Raw genomic sequence first — 19,189 nt, 5'->3', positions numbered from 1 at the left:
ACACACATTCGCCACGAATTATCTTTTTTCTTCACTAAAATAACCAGGCTTGAGAATGCACTTTTGCTAGGCCGTATCACTCCAATTCGCAACAACTCCTGAACTTGGCTCTGTATTTCAGTTTTCTGATGATAAGGATATCGGTAGGGGCGGACATATATGGGACCCTGACCCGGCTGATGAGAAATCCCATGGTCGTGTAATCGTCGAGGAGGCAGACCAGTAGGTTCTTGAAATAACACCCAAAATTTCTCAAGTAAAGCATCCAAATCCGCTTGGTAAGCCAGTTCCAAATTCTGCTCTCCCAACTTAGCTCACTGTTTCTCAATTCCCAACAATTGTAACGACTCAACAGGCTCATAAGAACAAGCTAACCATCCACGCAGAGAAGAATTAGTGTCTCTTGTTTCTTTAGTGATGCCCTGTAAAACAACTTCTTTGCCTTGAGAGATAAAACGCATATACTGTAAATCCCAATTGTGAGTTACATCGCCCAAAGTCTTCAACCATTCAATGCCCAAGACCATGTCTAGATTTCCCATGTCAAAAACCAAAGCCTCCACTAAACATGTAAAATTTCCCAAACTGAGAGAAAGAGAATGACATTGCTCTGAAATCGTAACACGGTGTCCATCGCCCAATTTAACGGTCATTCCAGCAAAGTTGTCAATTGGAATTCCCAATACTAAAGCCAATTTTCTAGATAGAAAATTGTGAGTTGTACCACTATCTACCAACACTTCAATGGGAATACCCAGCAACTCCCCACTCAATTTTAGTGTCTTCAATTCTCTCCCCTGGTCAGATGCCAAACCGAGTAGTTCAAGAATTTGGCATTCGTCTTCAATTACAGTAGATTCTGGTTCGTCCTCCTCAACTCGAAATATTTCCCCATCTTCGGACACTATCTCATCATCAGCAAGTAACAAAACCCTAAGCCTCCCTTCAGGGCATTTATGGTTAGGTCCATAGATCTGTCCACACCTAAAGCATAACCCTTTCTTTCGTCTCTCTTCCCATTCAGTACGAGTTAGGGATCGAAATCCCCTATTGCGGTTAGAAGAGATGTCAGAACAGTGGTCAGGACGGTCATTTTTGGTAGAATCGCGATTTGTAGGTGAAAGAAGAGGAGCACGTTGTGTAGAAGAAAGATGAGAATCACGATTAGTAAAGTTACCTGTTGAAACGGTGCGTTGAGAGGCTGATTTGAATTCTTTGGATTCGGGTCGATGGGCATTGAAATTGGGTCGGTGGACATAACCCGTTTTAGAATCGGGTCGATGATAAAAAGGAGCCCCATGAGTTTGTCGTTCTTGTTTTCGCAGTCGACGGGAAGAAAATTCCTCAGATGGATACAACATGGCTTCTACATCTTTTGCTACGTACATCGCTGCCAATCGAGATTCCGGTCGGTGAGGCCTTATCCTCCGTTTAATTTCTTCCTGCAAACCTCCCAAAAAATAACCCAACGCCTGTCGCTCTTGTAAACGAGGAACTAGAGAAAGAAGGTATTCAAAATCTTCGATGTATTCCTGAACCTAACCCGTCTGTCGAAGAGTGGAGAGTTGCTCGTAGGGATTCTGTATCTCCAATCCGCTGAACCGTTGAAGGAGTTCGACCGTAAACTGAGCCCATGTCAATGAATCGTGAATCTCTTGGACCACGGCAAACCAATGTTGCGCAACGCCAGTCATACTAAGCTTGGCCAGACGGAGCTGCATATCCGGCGGGGTTTCATGAATCTCAAAATAAGTTTCTGCTTTGGAAATCCACCCACGGGGATCATACCCATTAAATTCAGGGAGCTTGACCTTCTTCGCCGCTAGACGGAACTCTTCGTTCCCTCCCTTCAGATCGTCATTCCCAGAAGCTGTGTGTCCGGAATGGCCTTCAGCATCAATATTTGCCTTTCCTTGGGTCTTAACCCAATTTAGCATGTAAGTTCTGAATTCATCCTGTTTTGTTTTCTCTGCCTCTATCAATTGTTTAAGTTCTTGAATCTGCACGTCATGGGCATCCAAACGGGCTTGAGTTCGTGTTTCCATCGGACTGTCAATTTTTTTTTTTCCCGATTCACGTATCCGGCAGGTCGGACCAATGATGAAAGTGGAATAATAGAACAAATTAAGAGAAGAAAACCAGAAGAAGATTTGATATTAATATGGTCTAATGAAAATAAGACTAGATAGAATAAAGAAAACAGGGACTGCTAACAGCACCCTCCAGGGAAATCTCCCTCTCTCTGCTAAGAGCCAAAATAGAAGAATAATGTCATAACTACCTCCTCTCCCACTACCCCTGCCAATATAACTAATCAGCCCTATTTTCCAGATCCGTAACTAACTCTGTGCCACCTCATCAGTACCTGCTGTAACTGCCTTTTGCCTTCTAGAATAAACATTAACAACCCTGGGTCCCTTAGGCAAATGGGCTAAAACCTGTTGTCTATCAGATAAGGTATCAAAACGGTCTTTGGACAAGTGCAAATTTAATCTCAATGTACAAAATAGAATCATTTTAACCTCAACGTTTGTAAAATGATACCAATTTAATTCTGAATAACGGAACTTGACACCTTAGTGTTCATGAAATGGTACCAATTTAGTCCAAAGTTCCGTTACGAAGGGCTAAGTCGGTACCATTGCACAAACGTTAAGGCTAAAATTGTGTAATTTTGTACGTTAGGGCCAAATCGGGTACTTCTCCAAAAACTTTGAGGTCATTTGGATACCTTATCCCTTTTTATATCAATTGATTCATTAACATGATATCACAGCGCCTTAAACTAGATCGGAAAATTCAAACCTTAACAATGTTATATATTGTTGAAATTTCAACACATGCTAGAGTAGGTCTGTTTCGCAAACAAACTTTAATTCAAAAAAGTTAGAGAAAAGGGTCAGTTTTGTTAAAACAGTATAATGTTGTCTTTTTGGTGAAAATCTTAGCTCAATTTTACTCTTTTTGGGTTGGAGGTATAAACTAATCATAAGATAAAATTCTAATAAATTTATATCTAACAGTGTCCCGAATACTCTATTCAAATCAGGCAAGAAGTCGTTAGCCATTTGGATGTTCATGTTCAAACTTGAGCTAATTAAGATAATAAAATAATAAAAGAAATTTGAAGATTAATGAAAATTTGTGTTAACTTACATGTCCGGATAAATTTGAAAATATTATTTCGTTGTAGAAGCTGCTATTTTTTCTTCCACTGATGACCTCTAGCAGTAAAATCCCAAAACTGTAAACATCTGATTTTACTGAAAATTGGCCTTGCATTGCATATTCTGGCGCCATATAACCACTACATTGTCAAATTGGTTAATAGGCATGGTTAAATTTAGAGATAATAAAAAAATAAACTTTATTATTTTAAATGTATTCATAGTTTAAAAGTTTGCAAATTACGTTTGAAGTTTTCCCAATTTGCAAAGAAAAACATTTTCACTAAAACAGTACAAATTTGTCTAAATGGCTAACATTCTAAACAGAAATTTAGTGATTTTGTTTGTTGTATTTCTGTTCCTTCTAACATATAAAAGTATTTTTAAAGTAGGAATATTTTTTAATAAAATGACTCAAATTCTTCTTTTATTTTACTTACGTTTTACTAAAAAAGTCTATATTTGTAAATTGATGAAATGTTATTGTATTTAAAAACTTTTAAACTACGATATTATCTTTGCAAACACGATGTACTTACTATGTTCCAACAACACGACATGTTTCTGCTTCAATTTGGTTGGCTTCAAATAATCTAGCCATCCCAAAATCTGAAATTTTAGGTTTCATTGAAGCATCCAGCAAAATATTGCTTGCTTTGAGATCTCTATGAATAATTCTTAATCTCGAATCTTGATGAAGATATAAAATCCCTCGAGCAATTCCACAAATAATTTCATGCCTCATTGGCCAATTTAAAAGTGGTCTTTTTGCATAATCTGGATCACAAAATATTACCTTTTTATTTTAGTAAAGGAATGATAATAGTAAATCTAATAATAATAAGGATAAAATACAAATTTAGCAGTATAAATATTTGGAGAGCTCAAATCTACGTGCAAAACAATGTTATTTTAAGTTTAACATATTACCTGATAGTACAATTTCAAGCTTCATTAGCAGAATTCACAAAAGATATGTAATTGCAAACCTCGTTGGATGGCCATGATGATAAAGGTTAGAGGATGACAAGAACATGAAATTGCTCATAAAAGAACTCGTTTTATGTTAATGAAACTTCAAATTTTCAAGGAGTATCATACTCCATGAGTATTTAATTGTTTTCCGCTTTTAACCACTTAATTATGTTTTAATTAAGGAGGAAATCATGTAGAGAAATTGTATTCCTAGAGAATCTTAGAAAATTTCGATAAGAGTATTGGAAATAAAGACGTACCAAAAATAAAAGTGTTTAAGCTTTTATTTGGGAGGAATTCATAGATGAGCAACTTCTCTTGATCTTGGATGCAATAGCCAAGCATTTTCACAAGATTCCTATGTTGTAGTTTTGCAATTAATGCAACTTCATTCTTAAATTCGTCATTTCCTTGTCCAGAATATTTTGATAGTCTTTTAACTGCAATTTCCTTTCCACCGCGTAATACACCCTGATGAATGATATGAAAAAAATAAGCAATATATGTTTTATACCATTAACAAAAGTATAGAAATCGCTCATTTGGTTAGTCTTTTTTAACATGACATATTAAATTATGCGTTGATTTTATTTTAGAAAGTTGACTTCTAGGGTCTACTAATCTAACATGTTGTGTTAGTGATGCACAGATTGATTAAGAGAAAAAATATGTTGATTTTGACCCTAAATTAAGAAAGCAAGTTTACAAAATAAACTGGTAGGAATTCAAAAATCCTCAATTTGATAGGATAAACCCTAGCTTTCATTTCAAAATTTTGATTGATAATAATAAAAGTTGCACTAGAATTCATAAAGGGGTATCTATTAAGGGCGGCATGAGGATTACATTCCTCATCATGCTCCTCGAGCAATCAAGGATTTTCCTCTCATTCCCAATCCCAAAACTTAAATAGGGCAATTTTTTCCTTGTCCTTGCCTCGGGATCCTCATTTCCCCTTTAAACATAGAGGTATATATAATTAATTAATCGGGAATCAATGGGATTCCCATGGGGGATGTCGGGGATGGGTATGGTGATCCCCACGGGGTGGAGATGCCTATCCCCCTCCTCGTCTTGTTCCGCTTGCGGGGTGCAAAACAATCCCCATCCCTACCCCGTATGGATTCTGATGGAGATTCTCCGACAGGACAAGGAACCCTAACCCCGTTTACATCCCTAATATATATACTCTTAAAACCCTAGGTAGATTTTACAACTAAAACCAAATGCATAATATAAAGGGTTTAAAAGGAAAGAAAAAATCAGTGTAGAGGAAAATTCATAATTAATAGATGAGGAATAAACTGAGGCCCACAAATACGAAGAACAGGGAGGTTGGCGACTTCAATGCATTCTACCCGAATATTTGGAGTCTCAAGTCAACGACCTGAGGCTCAAAAATGGCGTTTATGTAGGCGTTTTGCTCTTTTAATGTCTCATGTTGCACTCCCGCAACTCTCAGATCCTTTAGGTCGCCTCCAATTAGGGACGACAATAAGTATTCTACCCGTGAGTACTTGGTACTATCTGACTTTAATGAGATTATCTGTATCGTGTATAAAAGGGTATGAGATGTATATGGGTTTAAAAAAATTACTCGTGACAGGTAAGTACCCGTTACCCGCCATATATTTTGATTTTTATCTATTGACTTAAATCATTAAGAGCATCTCCAACAGTCTCTTAAATTGGCTCTTAAGTTAAAATTTAAGGAAGGGGAGTCAAAAATAAACTCCAACAACCTCTTAGTGGCTTCTCAGATAACTAAGAGCCTCCGCATCCTCTCTATTAATAGTCTCTCTCCACGTCTAGTGTCTCCTTATTTCATTTTTTTTATTAATAATTTATTATTGAAGAGTCTCTCTCTTTTCACTATTGGTTAATATAACAATACTTAATAACTTTAATGATAAAATAATAAATAGAGAGTGAATATAATGAGTATTGTTGGAGGTGATACGTATTAGTCACTCTTAAATCACTAAAAGTCAATTATTTATATTATTTTTAGAAAGTGAACTAATAGTCTCTTGGGGATGCTTTAAGCCAATTTATTTTTATTGATTATGATTGATTTAAAAATTTTTAATTTGGAATATTTGTTAAATTTGTAGTTGAATTATTTATGAATGGTTTATTAAATTTATCTTTTGTTAAATTTGTAATATTTTTTTGTTTTCTATGTTAATTCTTAACGAGTAAGGGTACATGTGGTATAAATGGGATGGGCATTAAATTCATGAAGTATATATGTTAGGGTAATGAGACATTTATGAGTAATGAAAAAATAAATGGGTAAGAGTTTGAGATTGTCACTACTCGCGGGTACCATAATCTTTGTCATATCTACCTCCAATGCACACTTGGTCCTCTTGGAAGGAATTAAACAAATTTATCTCCTCATCGTCCTCCCTTTCTTGAAAAGATTTGCACCCAAAGTCTTGTGTAAAATAATCAAAAGTGTGGATTTTTCTCTGAGATGTTCTTGCAAGCTTCACTTTATCCATGTACTTAAGCGTTTCAGCACCGACTTCAAGTTTGCTACGTCTGCCTTCAACCTTCAACAACTTGTCCAAATTCAGAATTAGTGTCGAATACAACATCTCATTGGTAGGCATCAATGTAGTTTTATACTCCTCTTTCCACTTGGATCCTTTACAGTTACTCAAACCTTGAGTAAAAAAACCTATAAAATGTACATATTATACTAAGCCTTTGTTTGGGAGTTTGAAGGTTAATAGATGTGAGTGTTAAAGGAGGTAATGGAAAGGAAAGGGAAGTGATGGAAATGAAAGTTAAAAATTAACCTTATTTGGGAGTTTATAGGATGTAAATGAGGTTAAATGTTTAACTTCGTTTGAGAGTTTAAATATGGAGGGGAATGAATGTTAAATTTACTATGCAGAGACAAGAAATTTTAAAAAACTTTACGTTATCCCCATTAACCCCCAATTTGGAGGTTAGACGAAGTAAACATTTAACCCTATTAACCTCCATTTACTCTCAAAAAATAACTCCCAAACAAGCTTAATTTAATACTTAACCTTCCATTACTCCCATTTACTCTCATTAACCTCCTCCCAAACAATGGCTAAAGTTCACCATAGCTCCAATATAACTTTATGTAGATTGACCCAAATTCTGTTAGTTAATCGAGCTGAAATTTATGCTAGTACCAAATATTACCAAGGGATAATTACTAATTTGACCCAATCAAGGATCCCAATTTACATATCTATCCCACCTTGCCTCAAAGTTACCAAATTAGACATTTTCACCCATTTTGGACAAAACTAACCTTAGTTCTATTTGATGAATCGATCTTCTTCTTCTTCTTCCTCCTCCCCCTTCTCCTCCGCTTCATCCGTTTCTTCTTCTTCTTCTTCTTCTTCTTCTTGTTCTTCTTCTTCTTCTTCTCTGTTTCAACTTCTTCTTCAGTTCATTTTCTTTAATTTCTGATACCAATCGTTAGCGATTTTTGAGATTTTTGACATATTATGTTCAATTTCCCGTACAAATGGTATATTTTTTTGCTTATACGCCTGCTTTTCTCGTTGGTTTTCCCTCTTTCATCATCTGTAATGGTATCGTTTCAATTTCCTCTATTTTTCCATAATTTTTTCCATTTTCCTCCATTGTTGTCGTATTTGTGACGAAATTATCGCATTTCGTCACAAATGCGACAAGAACTGTCGCATTAACAAATGCAACAGTTCTTGTCGCATTTGCGATGAAATGCGACAATTTCGTCACAAATGCGACAACAATGGACGAAAATGAAAATAAAATTATGGAAAATAGAGGAAATTGAAACGATACCATTAAAGATGAAGAAAGAGGCAAAACCATTGAGAAAAGCAAGCGTATAAGCAAAAAATATACCATTTGTACGGGAAATTGAACATAATATGTCAAAAATCGTTAACGATTGGTATAAGAAATTGAAGAAGTTGAAACGAAGAACAAGAAGCGGAGGAGGAGGAAGAAGAAGAAGATCGATCGATTCATCAAATAGAACTAAGGTTAGTTTTGTCCAAAATGGGTGAAAGTGTCTAATTTGGTAACTTTGAGGTAAGGTGTGTTAGATATGTAAATTGGGGTCCTTGATTAGGTCAGATTAGTAATTATCCCTATTACCAAACGGTTATCAATCAAATAACTAAAAATCCATAAATTTCTAGCTTAAATGTTTAAAATGACTTTTATAAAAGAGAAATTTATTTATTTTATAAAAGCAAAATTCATCATACTAATGAAGAGTCTTGAATGAGCCAATTTTATGGATTGATATTTATAATGCATGGGCATTATTTTACTTTCCTGAATATAAAAACAAAATTATAATTTTTTTATGGGTTAATGTGCAAAAATACCCCTAATGTTTTGGGTCAGGAGCAATTTTACTTCTAAGGTCTAAAATGATGCAATTTTATCCCTAATGTTGGAAGCCAATAGCAGTTTTACCCCTAACGTTGATAAATTGGGTCAATTTGAGAAATAATTCATAAAATTGTCTTCTCGGTCATGAATTTGTCATCTACAACACATGCGTTATTTTATCAGTAACAAATCACAAACATATGTTGGGATGTGAAAAAAATATTAAAAATATACTTTTTTTTTGTACGAATTAGACAAAAAAAAATTCAAAAAATTCACCGAATTTATAAATATTAATCTCCAATTTTATTATTAAATTACTAAAAACATCATATCCTTTTTTTAGAACAAATTGATATGCAATTGATGCAAAATAAAGAAAAAAATTATTGTATTTTATAATAGTATCTGAAATTGATCCAATTTATCAACGTTAGAGGTAAAATTGCTCTTAGCTACAAACATTAGGGGTAAAATTGCACCATTTTAGATAGTAGGGATAAAATTGCTCCTGACCCAAAACGTCAGGAGTATTTTTGCACTTTAACCCTTTTTTTTATTTATATATAAATCTCAATTTTATTTTGATTAAACCAAATTTTTTATTGGATAATCGAACCATTAATCGATTACTAAAGTCAATGTAATTAAAAACGAACAGAAATAGAGTATAAAAAAAATAACCATACCAAACTAAAATTTTGCTTTAGTTATCGGTCAAACGAGTCTTTTTTATATATAACAAAAAATGCAACATTTCTCCGCTTGCAAATAGATAAAACTACGATAATAGTCTAGATTAAACATCTACCTTGTAAACTGATCCGAAACCTCCCTTTCCAAGCTTGTTATCATCGGAAAAATTATTTGTGGCTGCAGCTATAGAACTTAAATGAAAGAATGGTACGTTTGAAATTTCACCTTCATCATCATTTCTCTTTTCATTTTCAGAGGCTTGGTTGATGAAACTAAATAAATAGTTGCCACGTTGTCTTCCGTCTCTAGCTGTTTGTAAAAATGAGCATCGTAATTAAATTGTTTTAATTGTATATATAATTAAATTTGAAGTAATTAAAAAAATATACTAATATATATTACTTTCAAATATTTTAATAATCAAATAATTTAAAAAAAAAACATCTTTAAGTCCTGATCTTTTCAAATTTGTATTAATTAATTCTTTGAATTTCAAATATAAAATCAATAAAATCAGAAATGTTTTTTTTTCCTAATATATAAAACTTATTATAAAGCAATTTGGTTACCTTTTCTCCATTTCTTTATTAAATAATATATGCCGAAAATGGAAAGAAATGAAAGTACAACAGTAGAAACTATTAGTATTGCTTTCAATCTGTTGGTAAGAGCTCCTTTGGACTTCATATATTTACCTGTCACATTATTAGTGAAATAGAAACATAGATTCATTATTAATTAAAATAATAATTCGAAATTTAATTTATATATATATATACATATATATGCTATTTTAGTATGTCCTAATAAAAATATGGCTAAATACATTATTTGTCTTATGAACTTGTCCACAAAACTTGATTGGTTCTCTGAATTTGCATAAAATGTTCAGTTAGCCCACTGTACTTGCGTAAAATGTAATCAATTTATTACTCGGTCGCTAAAAAGTAAGTTAAATGTGAAAGATGTATTCCATCCATCTTAAAATATTATTACATAGTTCAAAAATAGATTAAAAATGAAGTTATTACTTATCCAATTATGAAACTTGTCTTTTCTAATATTAAAACCGTATAGCCGATCTTGGTCGTTTTACTCTTTTTTTAAATGCGTGTAATACATCTTCCGCATTTAACTTACCAACCGAGTAATCAATTTATTATATTTTATGCAAATTTAGGGTGCTGACTGAACATTTTATGCAAGTTGGAGAAGTTATTGAGACACTTTAAAAATTCAGGAGCAAATAATGTATTTAGCCTAAAAATATTATAAGAGTTTTAAAGTCAACTTAACATGGCACATTATGAAAAGTGAATATCGTATCATCATCAAAATTAATAAATCAATATATAACTAGTTTTTGACCCGTGCGATGCACGGATTCATCTTAATATATAAATATTAACAAAAATATAATTAATAATTATAATTAATGATATAAAAAAGGAGAAAGTGACACCTCAGCTCCATCGTTACTGTTTTATATTATATATAGATATGCAAAGAAATAGAGAGATTTTAGGGACTAATTTAAATTATGTAGAACTTTTAGATATAGATATGCAGAGAATTAGAGAGATTTTAGAGATTAATTTAAATTTTGTAGAACTCTTAGATATAGTACGGATAAAATAATCTTTTTATAAATAAATATAATAATATAACTAAAGTTAATATATTATATTTTTTATTAGTAAAAAAGGAGGAAGTGACACCTCAGCTCCATCGTTACTGTTTTATATTATATATAGAATATAGATATGCAGAGAATTTGAGGGATTTTATGGATTAATTTAAATTATGCAGAACTTTTAGATATAGATATACAGAAAATTAGAGAGATTTTAGGGATTAATTTAAATTATGTAGAACTTTTAGATATAGATATGCAGAGAATTAGAGAGATTTTAGGAATTAATTTAAATTCTGTAGAACTCTTAAATATAGTACAGATAAAATAATCTTTTTATAAATAAATATAATAATATAACTCAAGTTAATATATTATATTTTATATTATATTTTTTATCAGTAAAAAATGAGGGAGTGACACCTCAGCTCCATCGTTACTGTTTTATATTATATATAGATATGCAGAGAATTAGAGAGATTTTAGGGATTAATTTAAATTCTGTAGAACTCTTAGATATAATACGGATAAAATAATCTTTTTATAAATAAATATAATAATATAACTAAAGTTAATATATTATATTTTTTATCAGTAAAAAAGAAGGAAGTGACACCTCGGCTCAATCGTTACTGTTTTATATAGAATATAGATATGCAGAGAATTAGAGGGATTTTAGGGATTAATTTAAATTATGTAACTTTTAGATATAGATATGCAGGGAATTAGAGATATTTTAGGGATTAATTTAAATTATATATAACTTTTAGATATAGATATGCAGAGAATTAGAGAGATTTTAGGGATTAATTAAAATTATGTAGATCTCTTAGATATAGTACAAATAAAATAATCTTTTTATAAATAAATATAATAATATAACTAAAGTTAATATATTATATTTTTTATCAGTAAAAAAGGAGGAAGTGACACCTCAGCTCCATCGTTACTGTTTTATATTATATATAGATATCATTAAAGTCAAAATATCATGTTATCAAATACTAAAATTAGGAGTCAATTTCTTTTATTTTTTAGATAGAATCTTAAAGGGGTCTCTCGACCAGTCAATTTCTTTTATTAATTGTGTAAAACACGTCTCCTCTTTTGAAAAATTAAATAAATATCAGATTCATCTACTTGTAACTCAATAAAGCCATATTTCCTTTATTTAATTTTGATATTAATAAAATTATTTATAACTAAATTTAAAAAAAAATTGAAAAATTGACGTGGCAAGGAAACCTAAAATTATACTTTTCAGGTTATCGTCCCGGAAATTCTTCATCAATATTTCTACTATATGTGTCCCCACCATGTATTTTCCATCGTAGTATTAACATTCTTACATTTGGTAAGTTTTATTTACTGGTACTTTAAACTTTTAAAATAATATGCCACATATATATAGTTGACTTTAAAAACATATCATACATCTATAGTTGACTTTAAAAACATATCATACATCTATAGTTGACTTTAAAAACCTATCACACACTTACAGTTGGCTCATTCGGACATCTTGCACACAAAATCGCTAATCCATCATCTTTTACAAATGAGGTGGCATATGCATGCTATAGAAAAAAAACGCTTAAATTCATTCTGGATGTTGCCTCATCTGTCAAAGATGACAGATCAACGATTTTGTATGCAGGATGTTCAAATGAGCTCACTATAAGTATGCAATATGTTTTAAACTCAACTATAGGTGTGTGATGAGTTTTTAAGCCAACTATAAATGTGTGATAGGTTATTTAAAAGTTTAGAGTGTTAATAATTCAAATGTGTCAAGTTTAAAAGTATAAATATGCATTAAGCCTATAAATTATAAGTATTAAACATGATGTCATTAAAGTAATTTCTTTTTGTTCATTTTCATTCTACCATATGCCAGAAATATTGATGAAAAATGAGTTGACAAATAGGATTTTCGATTCACTTATCATGTCAATTTTTTGTTTGGTCTTTTCTTTAATTTTGAAGTAATTTTAGTGATCATCTATACATTTAATCATTGAGTTTACTTCTTTTAGAATCACTTTTGACTCAAATTTAGGTGATGTTTGGTAAAACTGGAAATTAAGTGGTGAGAAAATAAGGGCTAATTAAAAATCTAGTCAATTAAGATGAGTCATTTACATATCTAATACACTTTGCTTCCATCTTACCAAATTAGACCATTTCATCCATTTTGGACAAAATTACCCTTAATTCTATTGATCGATGGATCTGCTTCTTCTTCTTCTTCTTCTTCTTCTTCTGGTTCTGGTTCTTTTTCTTCTTCTTCGGTTCATCTTCTTCGATTTCTGATATCAATCGTTAGCGATTTTTGAGATTTTTGAAGTATTATATTCAATTTCCCGTAGAAATGGTATGTTTTTAGCTTATACGTCTGCTTTTCTCGTTGGTCTTGCCTCTTTCTTCATCTGTAATGGTATCGTTTCAATTTTCTATATTTTCCACCATTTTCCTCCATTGTTGTCGCATTTGTGACGAAATTTATCGCATTTCATCACAAATGTGATAATAGTTGTAGCATTTCGTCGCAAATGCGACAACACTTGTCGTAGATGCGACAATTCTTATAGCATTTGCGATGAAATACGACAACTATTGTCGCATTTGTGACGAAATGCAACAACTGTTGTCGTATTTGCTACGAAATACGATAAATTTCGTCACAAATGTAGCAACAATGGAGGAAAATGGTGGAAAATTGAGAAAATTAAAACGATACCATTATATATGAAGAAAGAGGCAAAACCAGCGAGAAAAACTAGCATATAAGCTAAAAACATACCATTTCTACGGAAATTAAACATAATACTTCAAAAATCTCAAAAATCGCTAACAATTGATATCAGAAATCGATCAATAGAACTAAGGGTAATTTTGTCCAAAGTGGATGAAATGGTCTAATTTGGTAAAATAGAAGCAAAGTGGGTTAGATATGTAAATGATCCCTCTTAGTTGGGTTAGATTTGTAAGTAGCCCACAAAATAAATACTGAATTTTAAGTGCTGAATATTATAAATGCTATAATTTTTATAAAAATATTAGTTGATAATGTTTAACTTAAAATGTTAAGTTAAATATTTGGGTAAATTCCAAAAACAATCCCTGTGGTTTGATGTTGTTCCAAAAAAACCCTTGTGGTTTGTTATTACAAAAAAAAAGGACTGTGGTTTGCGCCGTTACCCGAAAAACGGAAATGGGCTTAACACCGTTAATTTGCTGACGTGGCACAAGGGTAAAACAGGAAATTCGAATTTTTTTTTATTTTTTTTATTTTTTCCCTCTTCTCTCTCCTCCTCCTTCTTCCTTCTTCCTTCTCTCCTCCTCCTTCTTCTTCTTCTTCCTTTTTCTTCTTCCTCATTCTTCTTCTTTTTTTCTATTCTTTTTTTAAAAAAAAATTCCACCACTCGAAGAAATTCTGGATTCCAGAAATTCTGGAAATTTTGAAAATAAAAATGGAGTTGAATTACATAGTTGTACTAATTAGCATAAATTATTTTGAAAACCTACCAAGCATGAGGCATAGCTCTACTTCCGTTTCCGGCGAGGCTTGAATCAATCCCTCCGTAGGTTTTAGTAGTCCCAAGAGAATAAAATACAGCCTGAAATTCCATCTGATGATCGGAGAATAATTCAGTATGAGGAGGAGATTGATGATCTTCTTGTCTAGGTATGGAATTTTTATCTCCTTCAGTCTCTCTGTAGTTGTTAAGATAGAGCTTTAAGGGGGAAACATAATTCTCAAATCCAAGTGTAGTCATGGCCCATAAAAGATCATCACCGTTAATAGTCTTCCTCTTCTCTCTTTGGCACTTATCGGAGGCTTCGCCGGTGATGAAGCTAATGAACTCCGAAACACATTCTTGAACGGTTTCTTTAGCTTCTTTAGATATTTTAGCATTAGCAGGGAGTGATTTCTTCATTATACGACTCACGTTTGCAATAGGGAGGAAACAGTCTTGCTCTGAGATGTTACCGGAGCTAGGGCTTCCAACTGGGCTGCCGCCTTGCTTCTTTTTTCCGGCCATTAATTACAGAGAATAAATTACCAGAGGTTTTGGTGGTGTCTATAAGGGCTGGATTCCAGAAATTCTGGAAATTTTCCAGAATTCCGGAAAATTTCAGAATTCTGGAAATTAAAAAAAAAAGAAAAAAAGATGAAGAAAAAAAGAAGAAGAGAGAGGGGGGAAAAAGAAGAAGAAAAAAGAAGAAAAAGAAGAAGGAAGAAGAAGGAGGAGGAGAGAAGGAAGAAGGAGGAGGAGAGAAGAGATCATGAAGGAGAAGGAAGAAGAAGAGAGAGGAGAGAGAAGAGAGAAAAAAATAAGAAAAAAATTTGATTTTCCCGTTTTGCCCTTGTGCCACGTCAGCAAATTAACGGTGTTAAGCCCATTTCCGTTTTTCGGGTAACGGCGCAAACCACAGTCCTTTTTTTTTTGTAATAACAAACCACAAGGATTTTTTTGGAACAACATCAAACCACATGGGTTTTTTTTTGGAATTTACCCTAAATATTTTGACTTATCAAAATAAGTGATTTTTAACTTAATTAACTAATTTAAGTAGTAGATAAACAACCGTTATCAAACACACTTAAATTAAATAAGTACTTAATATTTTAATTTAAGTGATTACGTACCTTATCAAATAAGACCTCAGACACAATTAGATAATAAAAGAAAACAATTATAGATGATTAGGACAAATTACCTAACTCAGTTGCATCCACTCTTACGTACAATTCCTGACCTACGTCAGAAAAATTCCTTGTATCAATCAAATCTCCAAACCAATTCAAGCATCCAATTCCCTTCTCATATGCACTTGTGTAAGCTGTGCAAGAACAGTTCTTTAAGAACTCTTTCTCACATTCTTTGAGCTTCATGCTCATATTCGCACGTGCTATTGAAGTGTCAGGCAATTTGAGACCTGTCGATAGAATTTTCAATTTCTGATATGATAATACGATTTATAGAGATAATCTATTTGATACGACCCGTTAGTCACAATTATCATAGTTATTGTATTAATATTATATATAATCACACGTAAAATATATAAATAGAGTTGCAAACAAGACAAAGACAACAATTCCGCCCCAGTATGGAATATATAAATCTCATGATATTATTATGATACTGAAATCATTTTGACACGCCTACCTGTGAGCCTTATGAATCCTTCCTTGCTTTGACACGTGGATGCACCGGTGTTTCTTATACACCCATCAGACTCGTTTTTTGGCGACTTTGGTTTGAATCCTGGCAAGCACTTGCACTTGAATTTACCCGAATTGTATTGCTCGCAGTTACTATTTGCCCCGCATTTAACATATTTATCACACGGATCTTTCGGTGCAAACCATAACTCGATCCAGTTAGGTTCACTCCATATGGATTGCTGCAAAATTCTAGATTCATCCACTGTTCTTCCAGTGAGGATTCTAGTGAGGATTAACAAGTCAATACTGTTGAAGCTGTAAGTAATGGAAACCTCATCCTTGTTGTTCACAAATGTAGGATTAAGGAACCTAACTCGAGCCATTTCGGGTACTCCGCTCCATCTTTGTCCGGTCCATGGTCCGCTCCGCCATAGTGGAACTGAACCGTTGTAAAGCAACAACTAGACAATGACAAAGTTAGGATAACTTGTGAGTGCGAATATTTGAATTTTGTGAAGAGATAATAAAGTACAAATTTAATCATATGGTTAAGTGAGAGCGAATTTTGCATCCATATAGAAAACATGCAACCTTAAACCTAATGTTTTACACTTAGTGTAATTGCAAGCCTAATTAATGAAAATTAGTTTTTTTTCCATATGTAATTTCATGTTCTAACCACCCTCCAACCTCTAACATTCTAACCACTCAATTAGACTTGAAACTACACTTTTTTTTACCGAAAAAAAAACCCATATTTGGTTAGTTAGTTTTGAAATTTTACCAAAATGTTAAACATTAGATTCAAGATTGCAATGTTTTCTATTAAGAGATGCTAAATTTGTTTCCTCTAATAACCATAAAACTAAATTTTTAGGCTTAATGTATATTTACACCCTTAAATTTAGCAAGTTTTGCCTATTGACACCATTAACTTTTTAAATAACTTATCACACATTTATAATTGGCTTTAAAAACCTATCATACACCTATAGTTGGCTTTAAAAACTTATCGCACACCTAAAGTTGGCTCATTCGGACCTCTTGCACACAAAATCGTTGATCTGTCATTTTTGATAGACGAGGTCGCATTTGCATGTTATAGATAAAAACAAAGTGTATTAGTTCGTTCTGTATGTCACCTCATATGTTAAAGATGACAGATTAACGATTTTGTATGCAAGAGGTCCGAATGAGCTAACTTTAGGTGTGTGATAGGTTTATAATGTCAACAACTATAAGTATGTGACAGGTTTTTAAAGCTAACTATAAGTGTGTGATAGGTTATTTAAAAAGTTAAAGGTGCCAATAGACAAAACTTACCAAATTTAAGCCAAATTTTTATTTAAAAATATATATAAAGCCTTAATACATGAGGAGCTTCTTCAACTTATACAACTTACATAGTATTTTGTTAGTCTTCTAAACTTGCTTAAAGTGAAGTATTGACCACCTGAATTATTTAAGATATCTTATCGAACTCCTCAAACTGCTTAGAGTGATATATTTAATTCCAGCACATACATAAAAGGAGTATACTTTTCAATTTGTCAAATCGTTCTTGTTCCGTAAATTAAAACTTCAAAGTCAATTAGAACTCTAAATTATCAAAATCATCAATCAGATCCTTGAACTAACAAAAAATTATCAATTGAGTCCCCATTTTAAACAAAAATGATTAGAGGCCTTATAAAAAAGCATTCGGTTGAACAGTTTCAGACATTTTTCGCCAAATCCATTTTGAACCAATACATATAGAGATTATTACAGTCTATATTAAATAGTCATAGTTTCTGATTTTAGGTTAGGATGTGACTCAATTGATGATTTTTACTTAGTTCGGGGACTTGATTGATGATTTTGATAGTTTAGGACCTTAATTGACTTTGAAGCTTTAGTTTAGGGACCCAAATGGGTGTAATGCCAAATCAAAAGGATAGTATTAAATAAAAGGGTTAAGGTGCAAAAATAGCCCTAACGTTTTGGGTCAGGAGCAATTTTACCCCTAACGTCTAAAATGGTGCAATTTTACCCCTAATGTTTGTAGCCAATAGCAATTTTACCTCTAACGTTGATAAATTGGATCAATTTCAGACACTATTATAAAATACAGTCATTTTTTTTTTTTATTTTGCACCAATTGCATATCAATTTGTTCTAAAAAAATGATATAATGTTTTTTGTAATTCAATAATAAAATTGGAGATTAATATTTATAAGTTCAGTGGATTTTTTGAATTTTTTTATCTAATTCGTACAAAAGACAGTATAAAATAACGCATTTGTAAAGTGTAGATGACAAGATTCATGACCGAGAAGACAGTTTGATGAATTATTTCTCAAATTGACCCAATTTATCAATGTTAGGGGTAAAATTGCTCTTGGCTTCCAATATTAGGGTTAAAATAGCACAATTTTAGACTTTAAAGTAAAATTACTCCTGACTCAAAATGTTAGAGTTTTTTTGTACCTTAACCCTCAATAAAATTAATGGAGTCAATTTTTATTTTTTGAAATTTTAAATGAAGTAATAGAACACACTATCATCCACCAATTGACTCCGTTACTGACCTGAGGAAACCCTGCCGGATTAATTCTCAGGAAAACGTTACCAGTTCCGGGATCATCTATTGATTTCCAGGATGATAGGAACCATTGCTCGCCTGTTTTTCTGTTCAGACCAAGCTTCATGTCCGGAATTATGGTGTCGGTCGGAAAATCAAAGCTTTCCCATATCCTGTTACTGCTATTTTTCTGATCAACCAAAACGAGATTTCCCGAATCAAGAAGCTGAGCTTTAAACGACGTCGTAGAAGAAACATTAACCATGGAAGACCAACGGGGAACACGAGTTTTGTTGTTCTCGTACAGGACAAGGTTGCCTCGGTTGTCGACGGTGAGAATTCCGGCGGTACCATTTATTGGATTGTCTCTGTTTGCGACCCAAACAACCGTTTCTTCTGAAACTTTGTTGTACCAAATTCCGACGAAACGGCGAGTCGAAACGCCGGGGTAAAGAATCCAAGTGCGAACACTTGGTTTTTGGAAACTAAAATGTTTCCATCATCTCTGAGAGGTTGGGTTGAATTTATGGTGTCAAATTCCATTGAAGAAACCTTGAAAATCAGGAAGAGAATCAACCAAAGTAGACATTTTTTTTCT

General features: G+C 32.6%; 1 pseudogene; it reads right to left on the bottom strand.

The window, feature by feature from the left end:
* Positions 1-19,189, bottom strand: part of LOC136232150 (G-type lectin S-receptor-like serine/threonine-protein kinase At1g11410) — a 22,648-nt pseudogene extending 3,459 nt beyond the window's left edge.

This window comes from Euphorbia lathyris, chromosome 6 (assembly GCF_963576675.1).
Source record: "Euphorbia lathyris chromosome 6, ddEupLath1.1, whole genome shotgun sequence".
NCBI classification, from domain to species: domain Eukaryota; kingdom Viridiplantae; phylum Streptophyta; class Magnoliopsida; order Malpighiales; family Euphorbiaceae; genus Euphorbia; species Euphorbia lathyris.
The sequence above is the reverse complement of the archived record's forward strand: the minus strand, read 5'-3'. Positions and strand labels throughout refer to the sequence as shown.